General features: G+C 35.5%; 1 protein-coding gene across 1 annotated transcript in view; it reads left to right on the plus strand.

Moving 5' to 3' along the window:
* Window positions 1–238: 238 nt before the first annotated feature.
* Window positions 239–12,704, plus strand: part of LOC115240483 — a 58,324-nt gene continuing 45,858 nt past the window's right edge. The window contains exon 1 of the mRNA XM_029815655.1: window positions 239–433. The gene's annotated coding sequence lies outside the window, so the exon portion shown is untranslated. The remainder of the gene's footprint in view (window positions 434–12,704) is intronic.

Raw genomic sequence — 12,704 nt, forward strand, 5'->3', positions numbered from 1 at the left:
ACATTACACGCGCGTCATGCTACGCGTTTATCACCGATGAGGGAAGTCGTGTTGTGACACAGCCGCGCTGCTGGATCAGTGCCACGCGAGAAGACAACGCCAATGACAATGTTCGTGCAATCGAAGTGGGAAACGACGACGACGACGACGACGACGACGACGATGACGACGACAGTGTCCGGCGCGAAAAGCGACGACGGTGACGGGAAATTGTGTGCGCAGTGATTCGAGGAAAGGAACTGCTACGACTACCGGAAACTGCGTGCGTGTGAATGCGTGCCTGCCTGCTTACGTGCGTGCGCGCGCGCTCATCACAATCAGGACACGCGGGCATCGCGTCGCGCGTACTCGACGACGTGCTGCTCGTCGTTGAGACCAACCGTCTTCTTGGTACACCTAAGTGAGGCGTTCAACGTGGCCGATCCTTGGACATGTAAGTAACATGACGCTGACACGTCGCGGTCAACGGCGGTCAAAGGCGCAGCGACCGCCCGTGAGCGCGACCCCCTATTTTCATCCCCCGTGCGCGCAGCTGGCCGCGCGCGCGAGCGTGCTCGCCTTTGTTTGCCCTTCCGCGTTCTCCCTCAGGGCCGAGTACAGAACGGCGGGTTGTTAGCCGCAGATCGTATATGTGCGATCAATTCAGATCAATTATTGGATATTCAGGATTTCCGCGCGATAAAGGAGCGTGTTGTAGTTAGGTATAGAAGCTCAGAAACACTGATGGACGCTTTGATATAATTACACTATAGAAGGGTTGAACCCCTATTAAGATCCATTTGTATTGTTTCCGGACATCTCTATTCCGTGACGGATATAAAATTATCCTTTGATTCATGCTGTAAACATCGCGAAAAAGGCGAGGGAGAATTTCAATAAGCGTAGAACTCGACAAATGTATAAATAAATCTTTAGATCTTTAAGTTTGGTTATTGTCCTTGTGTACTACGTGTACACTCAAAAAAGTGGTTTTGCAACTACAGCAAAAATTTTTTGGGTGCGCAAAATTAACTGAGATACATAAATGATTAGCAAATACTGTGATATCGCATATGTTTCGCATTTAATCAATCTAAGTGACAGAGACAGAATTTATATCTAAACTGTTTGTGAAATTTAGAAAGAATGTTTTTCTGTGGCGCCTATCCATGTTAAGGCCAATCATACTTGTCATAAAGTTTGGCTGTGGTACACAGAAAAAATTAGCGACAAGAAACAAATGAATATATAATCCTCACATATAACATATTTGTATAATGCGCCCAATCTATCTAGCTCTTTTAAACAATTTCTCTCAATTTTTCAAAGACATTTTTTTGAGTGTATACATATATAAACATGACTCGAAATTCGATTTTTTACAAAGGTCCAATACAATGAAACTGAGCTGCTCCAGGTATACATGCTATCATATGATCGGAATTGCTATTGTCATTCGATGCGAAGCTCTCCCCGTTCGTCTACGCGCTGTAAAATTCACGGTTGCAACAATGTTCGATGCAACATCTTCGATCTTCGTTCCTCTTCGTGTGTTCAGTTTGCGATTTTTCTGAACCGACAGGAAAATCGGTCAAGCCGTGATGTCGCGCCGTGCCGTGCACAGTCCGAAAATCCCTTTCACGCGAACTGGGTGAGGAGAGATCGATTTGTTTGGCGGACGGCGTGTGATACTGACAGAACTCGAGCACGCGAGTAAACACTCGAACAGGGCTGCGTGTATCGAAGGATCAGAAGGGGATAGCTGGAATCGAGGGGAAACGGGGATGGACTGGACGACGACAGAGGGAGAAGGGTGTGTGACGAGATAGAGCAACCGATAGGGCGAACGGGTGGTCTACTCTGGGGAAAAGAATTTGATATAATCGCCCTGAGCTTTCCTCGAGAGCTCGGCTCGACGGGAGGCGGAGTAGCCGACTTGGGTTACGAGAGACGGTCTCCTACTCCGGATCCTCTCGCCGCGGGGGAAAAACGCGCATCTCGTCGCGAAAGATTGAAGGAATCCGAGGAGATTTGTCGGGCATCGCCTACGTAAGAGGGGCTTCGATATCGGTATCGTGTTAGTAACTTGTATGAAAGCGAATCTCTTTCGAAAACTTTCGGCAATGTGTTTCATATTAACTACGTTACAGGAGATAAGGCGTGTAACAGAATCTAAAGAAGAGTCTGATCACAATATCTGATCTCAACGCATGTAAACAAGAGAGCGTGTTGTGTGTATTACGTGCATATTTTCAGAACTTGTCTAATTATTGAAAATAATATAAGCAAGTCTTTGTAAATATAAATACGTGTAGAGTCAAAAGAGATTTTGCATTGTTAAAAATTTCTGTGAAATATATCGGCCACATTTCAGTATTTTATTTTTAAAAAGTATATATTTGTCAATTTATTTTCTTTTATACAAGAAACATCTAATTAATGTCGACATACAAAGTGAAACACTGTTACTTTATTGGTAGGAATCGGACTTTCCATGATTCGTAACAGAATAAATGTTCCAAAAGTGCTAAAGCGCGTTTTTATCAAAGAACATACAAATCCGTATATTTGTGTATAAAAAAAAGTTTTTGAAAAATTTAAGTAATCTCTTAATTACTCGACGAGTTTTTCAAGCAATTATATACAAAATTATAAATTATGAAACATAAATTTTAATATTTTCATTTTACTTATATTAAATGCCAATTCGCATCTGTTACTCGCAATGATAATATTTTTAATATTCAAACGCATTTGATAAAAGTTAATACATAAATCGAAAGTTAAATTAAAAACACTGTATCATTTTTATTGTGTGATTTTTATTGAATGAATAAGAGATATTTTTATAAAATATAGTGAGAGGTAATACTTCTTTATCATTTTGCATTTCTGTTGTAATCATGATCAGGAACGTGTGGCGTTGGCAGAAAACCAACATTGATTGGTGTAAATTCAGATAGAATTTGTTCTCGGATATATCTCTCTTAACGTGGCCTGTCAATTCTCTGTCAGTTTCTGCTAAGCTAAAGAAGAGACGTACGAGTTTATTCGCGGAGGTTTTTTAGAGCATATATTCTCTTTTCTGTTGGAACTACATATGCTCTCCATATTATATCTAATTTTATCAGAGAGAAAAATATCACGGATAGAAAAGTTTGATTTTTTCGGTTCATTAATATATACTGTTATCAACTGTTTTCTTTCTTTCTCCGCAAAATCTATTCTAAAACTCATCGTACGTAAAAGACAAAATATTCGATATATTACTACATATATTGCAATTATACTTGTATGATATGAATGTAATGTGAAAGAGATTAATAGTGTTCACTTTGTGAACTGTTCACTTGCCGCATACACGAGAGATTACTACCTAAGTTACGTGCTCGTAATAGTCCGTTTTTGCCTCGAGCGAAACGCAGTGCTTAACTTCCATCACGCGTGCTTACTTTTGCTAAATACATAATCCAATTAAATCAGTCCGTGCGTGATATTGCATTCGCAATTTATTATCATGAAATTAATATTGTATCGTATTCTATATTATTGGCGTCGTCTATTACATCTATTATATTAATTCGCATTTATTATCGGACTGAACAGATAGACATCAAATTATACCGCAATTAATTATTAATACGGCGCAATCAAGTTATTGTTAGTTCTTCTTTATTCTCTTTAGAAGCCAGATTAGAGTCAAGTCTTTTCTGATAAGGATCGGCATAAAAATAATCAAGTTATCTCTATATGCACGTCCAGAATATTAGTTTGAAACGTAATTCACTCGGGACCGTCTTCACGAACTTTACTCTCAATCGCGATAATAAACGCAACGTGCGCGGCTCGGTTGCTCGGGGAGCGTTCAACGTGCGCATTTAACTCTGGTTTAGATAGAGAGCGCAGTTTCCATTCATCAAACTGCGAATCCGACAAATATGTGTGGTCGTTAGTAAGCACTCCTGGAAAGTGCCGTCTAATACGCTTTTCGGTCGGTGAACGAGATCGGCGCCCGCTCGCGTTTCCGATCTCACTTCATCCGAACGATCACGCGCATCGTCGATCATCACCGCTAAAAAGCTAACATTGAAATCTTTTAAGCGACTTTAAATATTTTCTGCTGAAACTTCGCCTCTCGTTGAAACTTCCAATTTCTAGCATTGTTACTTTACAATTATAGGATGTCAAAAATATAATTTCTTCTAAGTGAAAACAGAAGGTTACAAATCATAAATTATATTTATAAATAATTTTCCTAGTATAACTTTACGTATATTCGCGCGACTATGGTAATATAATCCTACAATTCGTTTCGATTGTCTTCGTTTTTCCCGGGATCAACATATCGGATCAGGAAGAATGTATCTTGTATCACGCACCGTGCATAAGAACGAGGTATTCGTGGGATGTGTCTTTCGGGAACAGGATGTACAAGGAAACGAGCGATTCTGGTAACAGTGACGCGAGATCGATCGTCTGCTTCCGAAATGCTTCGGGCTGCGGTCTTCTATATCCAAAGCGCGTATTCGGCTTTCTAGATGAACGAGATATTTTGAAATATGTGAATTAAAAATGTATTAAATATACATCGACACATTTCCATTATAAAATCGTGCCGGTTGACAAGATAATCATATACGATAACACAATCTCGATTTATGAGATCAATTAATTTAAAAATCTTTTAATTTGTTAACATACTAAAAAAAAAAAAATAGGGGACACTTTTCATACCCTGAAAATTAGGCTATTTTCAAACCGCTGAAACTCGACGAAAAATCATGATAGACAAAACATTAAAAAAGCATTTTAAAGCTTGAAGTTTCAACTTTAACGCTCTATCGGTGACTTAAAAAATTTTTTTATCTTCCTTGTTCTGTGTTTTAAAAAAGAACACATTGTTTTGTTCCTTAAAATTATGTATTTTTGACATTCTGCAGCTCGATAAAAAAATTTATCTCGAGAAATTCAACTTGAATTTCATAAACTACAACATTTTGCCTACAAAATACTTTTTTTTTTAATTTTTTAATTTTTTTTTTAGTTACACGATTTTGAAGCTAAAGCTGTATTTTCTAGAAATAAGAAAATAAACAATTTTTTTTGAACTATCGATATCACATTACAGTTGAAACTTCAAGCTTCAAAATACTTTTTCGATTTTTTTGTCTGCGATGGTTTTTCGCCGAGTATCGACATTATTTCTAAAAATACAGGTTTAATTTAAAAATCGTATAACTCGGTCAAAAAAAATCGTAAGAAAATGTTTAAAAAAGCATTTTGTAAGCAAAATATTGTAGTTTTTGGAACTTGAGTTGATTTTTTCAAGAGAAATTTTTTTATCGAGTTGCGGGGAGTATCAAAAATTCATAATTTTAAAGAACAAAACAATGTGTTCTTTTTTAAAGCACGAAACAAGGAAAAAAGTTTTTTAAAACCGTCGATAGCGCGTTAAAATTGAAACTTCAAGCTTCAAAATGCTTTTTTAATTTTTTGTCTACGATGATTTTCCTTCGAATTTTAGCAGTTTGAAAATAGCCCAATTTTTAGGATATAAAACGTGTTCCTTATTTTTTTTTAAGTAGTGTATTTACATAATATATGTATAATGTTTAATAATCTTTTTATGATCGTTATTTTTATATATTGACTAAAGTTGCATTTAAAGATATTATCGCGCGAATTATTTCGGGCTTGCAACTGAGACAATTGTTACAATTTTAAGATCGCGGAATATCCCGTAACATAAAAAAAAAACATTTTTGAATATGATGTTCCACGAAATGTTAATAAATCATTATATTTCATATCATAATATTTTTTTTTTACGGAAATACGTTAACCTATTACATCAAAATTCATTTTCACTGACGTATATATTACGAAACTTTGGACACAGTCTCATTTATGAGGTTTAGTTCGTATAACAGTTTGTAGAAATACGGATTCAGAATGTAAATGTAGTATATTAAAATTTCCATTTTAAAAGATGATAAATTTGGAATGTCCACGATTTAATTTGGCATATTATGGACGTTGTGATATGTCGTGCCGATCTAATTTATGACAAAACCAGATGTGCTAAACCTGGCAAGTTCTCGCGCGTGAATTCATCTTAATGGAAAACGGCTCGTCGCTCTCGATATACGCACAATCGAATAATCTGACGAGCGGAAGGAACGTTACCGGCGTTGCTACAAGTTCCTGGTCTTATGCTAGTTTGATAGTTAACTTCGACCTGGAAGTAACTAGTTAGTGTACAACGTAACACGGAGCGGTTTAACGTTCGTCGATCTTACGCATAGCACCATCAGGCGATAGTTAGCCTATATTGGCAGTATAATACAAAGCATGAATGAAGCTGTATTAACGCTGTATATGAAATAGTTGTATTTAAGCAAACCATTCAAATTTACGCAATTAATTTCTACAATTTAATACGTATTTGTACAATTTATGCACTTAATGAAATTAATTAGTGAAATTATAAGCAATTAATATGCATATAGAAAAGACATGTGCAATAATATCGCAGAAAAAAGATAGTAATACAAATAAAAAAAGATACATAATTAAAAAAATATGATTGTGCTATAATATATATTATGTAAGTAACATATAATGAGAAGAATATATTGAAATATGTATAAGAAATAAAACATTTTGTAATATACTTATAGACTATTTAGAAAGTGTTTAAATAAAAAATTAAGAATGTAATGATCCTTTATAGCTAAATATAGAAAGCAATTTATTTTTTTGTTGCACAGCTACACACAGAAAAATATTATTCTATTGCTAAGTAAAATGATTACTCAGTTTATTTTACTTCTTTTAAGTAACAGTTATCTTTAACAAAGAATATTTTCTTAATAATAGCCTTAAAACAGATTTGTCACAAATTTTAGAAAAACTCATTATCATGTACTCAAAAAAAGTAAATATTTTCTTTTGAAGAGAATATTATAAAATTTTATCGAAGAAAAGTCAGATATGGTTAATTTAATGTAAGAAAATTTATTAGATCAGAAAAATTTAGTGTATTTCTTTCAATTATATAATTTAATATTCTTGATTGAAATATTAAATTTATTAGGATTCAGAATATATTTTGAATAAATTTGATGCTTATGATGAACTTATGATAGATTTGCGGATATATGAACTTATGAAATACTTGAAACAAGTAATATTTACTTGTATATAGTATGTATTTTTCTGTGTGTACAATATGTTTAATTTTTTAATAAATCATTCAATGGACAATTTATTCAGCAGAACAAACTGCTCAGTAGCAATTAAACATGATTGGCTCTTACTTTTAGAACAAAGAAATCAATGTCGAGTATTGACAAGACACTCAGTTGTTGTACTGTTGAACGCAGCTAATGTTATTATTTAATGCCAAAAATGATTGTGACAAATATAAAACTGTTAAAAACGAAGTAACGTGCGTAAATCTTAGAACATGTATATACAGGACATATATTTGTACATATGTATATACTAGATATATATATATATACATATGTGTGTGTGTGTATGTGTGTGTGTGTGTGCGTGTGCGTGTGTGCGTGCGTGTGTGTGTGTGTGTGTTTGTTTGTTTGTTTTTGTGTGTAATTATTAATGCATCACCTTTAAATTTTGCATAGCAAAATTTTTAAATAAAAGCTTTTAAACAAAAATAAACAAGAGTCGATAGATTCAGAATGTAAAAAGTTTTGGTGTAAAACGTCCTGACGTTAAAATATATTCTTTTAACAGTGTATAATCCATTTTATGTGCCCTATTATTATATTACAAATTATCAGAAGTAGGATTAACGCATAGTGTTAATTGATTTAAAGGTCATTTATGATCAGTTGTGTCATATAGTGTGTTGTCGAATCGGTCATAGCTGTGTGCATTTAAGAAGACCTAAAAGACACGCTAGAGACTCAGGACAGAAATTTAATTTAATTTAATTTAATTTATAAGCAAAGAAATTCTGAATCAATATCAATTTAATTTTATTTAATTTTATTTAATTAATAAAATAAACCCAAATTATTACTAATGGACGCAGATGAGATTTTACAGCAGATGAAGACGATGTATGATTACCGTGCAAATAAAGTTGATCAACGCAAATAAATTTTGAATAAATTTGATGCTTATGACGAACTTATAATAGATTTGCGGATATATGAACTTTTGAAATACTTGAAACAAGTAATATTTACTTGTATATAGTATATATTTTTCTGTGTGTACTTTTGATAAATTAAGCTCATCAGATCACTAATCATTTTTGCGCGAAATTTGTGATTTCTGATTATTGATATCGCAATATATGCTAGTATTTAGGAAGCGGAACTTAAATCGATTTGTCCCATTTCAAGCGCTGCCCAATCAAGGAACAGACTCCACAGCTGAATAGTGGTCGTGCAACTTGCAGAATCAAATGCCCACTCTATATCCATTAACTCACACCGGCGCGCGACGAGAATAATGCAAATTTTGATTCGTCGGAATCCAACGGCACATTTGTAATGTAAATTAATACGGATCGGGAGATGCGAGGCGGACAAAACCGATGACGTTTATCGTATTGTTTTAGCACTTTTTTTTCCACGGCAATTCGCGAATTGGCGTTCGTGCGTCGGCGCGCGGTTTATTTGCGCGTTTTTCGTAAAACGATCGAATTTATCTACTTGTGAAAAAAAAAGAGAATGTACGATTGCGTAACTACACAGCGCACGTCTAAAATAACGTTTAGTTAATCACACACATACATACACATACACACGCACAAATTTCCATTAAACACGTTTCAAAGAAATACGTTTCATTCTATGTGCCGACAATTTAAATAACCATTTTCAAGCTTTCTCTCTGCCTTTTTCCTATTTAAATTTATATCTTCTTCAAATGGCCGTTACACGCATATATAATATATTATCTATAAATTCCAAAATCATATAGTATATTAAATATAATGATAGCGAAAAAAAAAAAGTTAAAGTAAAACATTGAATATAAATCCGGAAAGTTGCTGCAAAATATTCTTCTCATATTCTTAATGTGCCTCGCGGCATGTTACGCGTAATTTCCATTTACAGAGCGTTTCACATATGGTAGCACTCGACGCTGATTATTTCCATATACGGCGTAGCTTTCTAGGAAAAGATTGAAAATTAATCCCGACGTCACGTTTCGCTGTAGCCAACCGGCGCGTTTCGAGGCGACATAACGTAAATCGCGCGAGATTTCTCCGAGCGACAGGTTTACGCTAGTTTTGCTGCACTCGGGGCGAGGTGGCATCGTCGTCATCGTCGTTTTCAAGCTCTGTTTTTCAAATCCAGGGGCAGTCGGTTTAACGACAATCCGAGAGTATAAGCCGCGCAGGGAACGGCGAAAGAGAGGGAGAGAGAGAGAGAGGAGAGGGAATTTGTCAAATCGATTTCGCGTCGCAAAGTTACGCAAATCTCGTGCTATTTCTAAAGGGCAATCCGGCCAATTATACGGAAACGTGCGGACCAACACTATTCGTCGCTTTGGCTAACGGGCTAATGCAAATTTCGGTTTGTCGAAAGCTGTGAGCAAAGCCGTAATGCAAATCAGTGCAAATTAATGCGAATTCGTAGGTGAAACCGACAGGCCGATAAAGTTTTTAAACGCGTCGCCGATGGGGAACGGACGCCCCCGGGTCGCCGCGTTGCTTTGTATCCTCTTTCGCGTGTGTAACGCCTGACTAAACAACATGGTAATACCACTTATATTGCACGCGATCGTGTATACATTCCTGCAAGTAATTACAAGAGTACCCCGCGTGTACGCTTCAATTACGAAGGTAACTCAAAAAAGTAAAGCTGCAAGCACTATAACTTCTTACGTGGGAGAGTTCGCCAAGCACGACGTTTAAGCATTTTCACTGCACCCTTGACAGCCATTTTTCGCCCTTATACAGAGTGCCCCGGGAGAAAACGAATTTTGGGAATACAATATTTAAGCGACTTTAATGAGGAAACTCCGCCGATCGAAACTTATCGCTCCCTGAAAGATTTTTAATAAAGAAAAAAGATATTTTTAAAATTTTATTTATATACACATACACATGTGTATAGCATACGTTATGTATTATAAGTTAATATTGGATAACATCTGCTCTCTCCCTTGGATATAATTTTATTATCTCGACAATAAAAAGGTTCATAAAACAGACGACAAAACACGAATATATGTGTATTAATAAAAAATATTTTAAATTAGTTACGATTATTGTATATGCATTTATATATTGTTGTTTTTATTATAAGAATAAATTTAGTGTAATTCTGCTCTGTGTAAACTCATTTAAGCAACCGGTTTCAAAAGGTTGACAGCTTTTTTTTTTTAGGTAATCTATAAAATTTGTGTTTGACGATGTTTCGCGTGGAATATATGCACGTAAAAATAGCTAACAATAAGTTTCTATCGCGTTGATGCAAGAAAAATAACATGTGGTAATTTAATTTTTATACACTACGATAATATCCCGGGCGAGCGTTGGCACAATAGAAAGAGCTAGTTTATTGAATAGCGGTAAATGCTCTCTCTCTAAATAAATTAGTTCCATGAGTAAACACTGACCGGATAAATGGCTTCAAACGTGCAAACTTCGAAAAAAGCACGTAATTTATTTTAGGAACAACGATCTCTATAAAAAGTTGACAAATGTCAAATAGAGCGGAGATTATATAGAACAGTTTATATTGTGTTTGCTCTTATATTTTATCATTTAAAATAGATGGGAAGGCGAAGAGGAAGTATGTACCTTTTGATTTACCCATCGCGTTTTACGAGCGAGAATTTACAAAAATTTGCGCATTCTGTTGATTTTACAAATGGAACAAGAAGAGCCGCATGATTGAATCTTGAAAAGATTTGCTTTTAAACATTGAAGAAGTGCTCACAGTTAAAGGGTCAAAGCGAGAATGGCGGGGTGACGTTTCTTTACGAGCGGTGAGTCGTAAAGTGTAACGATTTGATTAGTTTCTTTGGGATTTACATTTTACGTGCGGGTGCAGCGACACAGCCAAGAGGAGGAGCGAAATATACGTTATTATACCGCGAGCCGAATAATAAATCATCTTAAGTCGTTCATTACTATCGCGTGATCTTTAATCGCGCAAGAAAAATATTTAGTAAATAAATTTAGATTAAAGAGAACTTTGCAATACTATCGCTAATAGCCGTCATCGCTAAAATCGTTAATCAATGTTTACGTCTACGTCGTCACTTTGATTAACCTTTTCAACGTAACCGCATATATTGCAGAGGGAAATAAAAAGAGAGGTTTCTTGGGATTAACATATACAAACTGACATAATGATAAAACGTATGTACACGATTAATTATAAGTTTGATACATCTTTCTTTGCTATTATAAAAAACGCGCGAAAGATATATCTTCGTTGCATTCTTTTACAAATTTTAAATAATCTCAATGATTCTTTCTAGTGATCAACTTTTATTATATGCATATATAAAGCTCTTTCTCTTAAAAATAATTTTAAGAACATGATATACTTGTATTCTCTTTTACATCACCCTTCCGTTCTTACCTAAGGATTGGAGGGCGACAAAGCCTTGCGCTCGTGCAAACAAACGGATACACATTTGTACACGTGTTTCGGTCTTGCAAATCCGGGATCGAAGTAAGACATACCCGCGAGGACCACCGGTATGTAGAATCTTCTCGTCTACATTCGCGTAGTCTCGTCGAACCTGTCCGCTACACAACGGATTCTCGTAGGCGAATGGCAGTCTATTACGGCGCGCGTAATCGACCGCTCGAACGGGTACGATTGTCAGGGCTGACAGCCTCACTCGAATCGAATCATCTCGGGCAGATAAGGCGATTGAGACCGTTTTACACGTCGTTCGCGCGCGAACGAGCTATCTATAGTGTACACGCACACTGGCAACTTGGACGCTGCACTCGGGTTGCACAGCGGCGTTGTATTTCGCATTTCGTATATATCTTTGTCCCGCGATCCGATATTCGTGATAATGTCGCGTTCCAGTTCCCCGGCGAACGTAAAACTCAAGTTACCTGGTTGATATCGTATAATTGTTACTATTATCAGAAGTTTATTAATCATTAAGAATTTCTTTTCTTTTAAAACTTTGTTTTTTTTTTTATGGATAAATTCAAGTATAATTTAATAGCACGACAAATTTATGGAATAATATGTCACATTAGTATTAATCTTTAATTAAATTTTTAATCTAATTAATTATATTATTGTTGTAAAATGATGTAGCATGTCATTAATAGGAAAATCGAGGCAAAAGCAAATAAATACAAATATTAGGACATATTTTCATATATATCTACATCATTATTATTATTAAAATAAAAGAGAACTATCTGGCAATTTTTATAAAATTAGTGACAAATAGCAAGTATGTCAAAGAAATATCGATTAGTTCTTATTGTTAGTTCTATAGAGATTTCAAATATTGACAGATTTCGAGTCTTAACGCAACGCGCAGCTGTCATCCGTACATTACTCAAAATTTTTTTTACGAATTTCGTAGCGGCGATTTTTGCGATGACTTTTTCGCGTCCATTGTAAACGAGAGCAATTCGTCCGCGGTCGCTCTCTTCAGCCATTCACACGGCGTAGGCGAGAACGCGTCGCGCGCTCGTCCTTCGTGCGATGCTATTATGCAAATTAGATTTATCTAAAAATAGAGAA

Source organism: Formica exsecta, unplaced genomic scaffold (assembly GCF_003651465.1).
Source record: "Formica exsecta isolate Colony F162 unplaced genomic scaffold, ASM365146v1 scaffold436, whole genome shotgun sequence".
NCBI lineage: Eukaryota > Metazoa > Arthropoda > Insecta > Hymenoptera > Formicidae > Formica > Formica exsecta.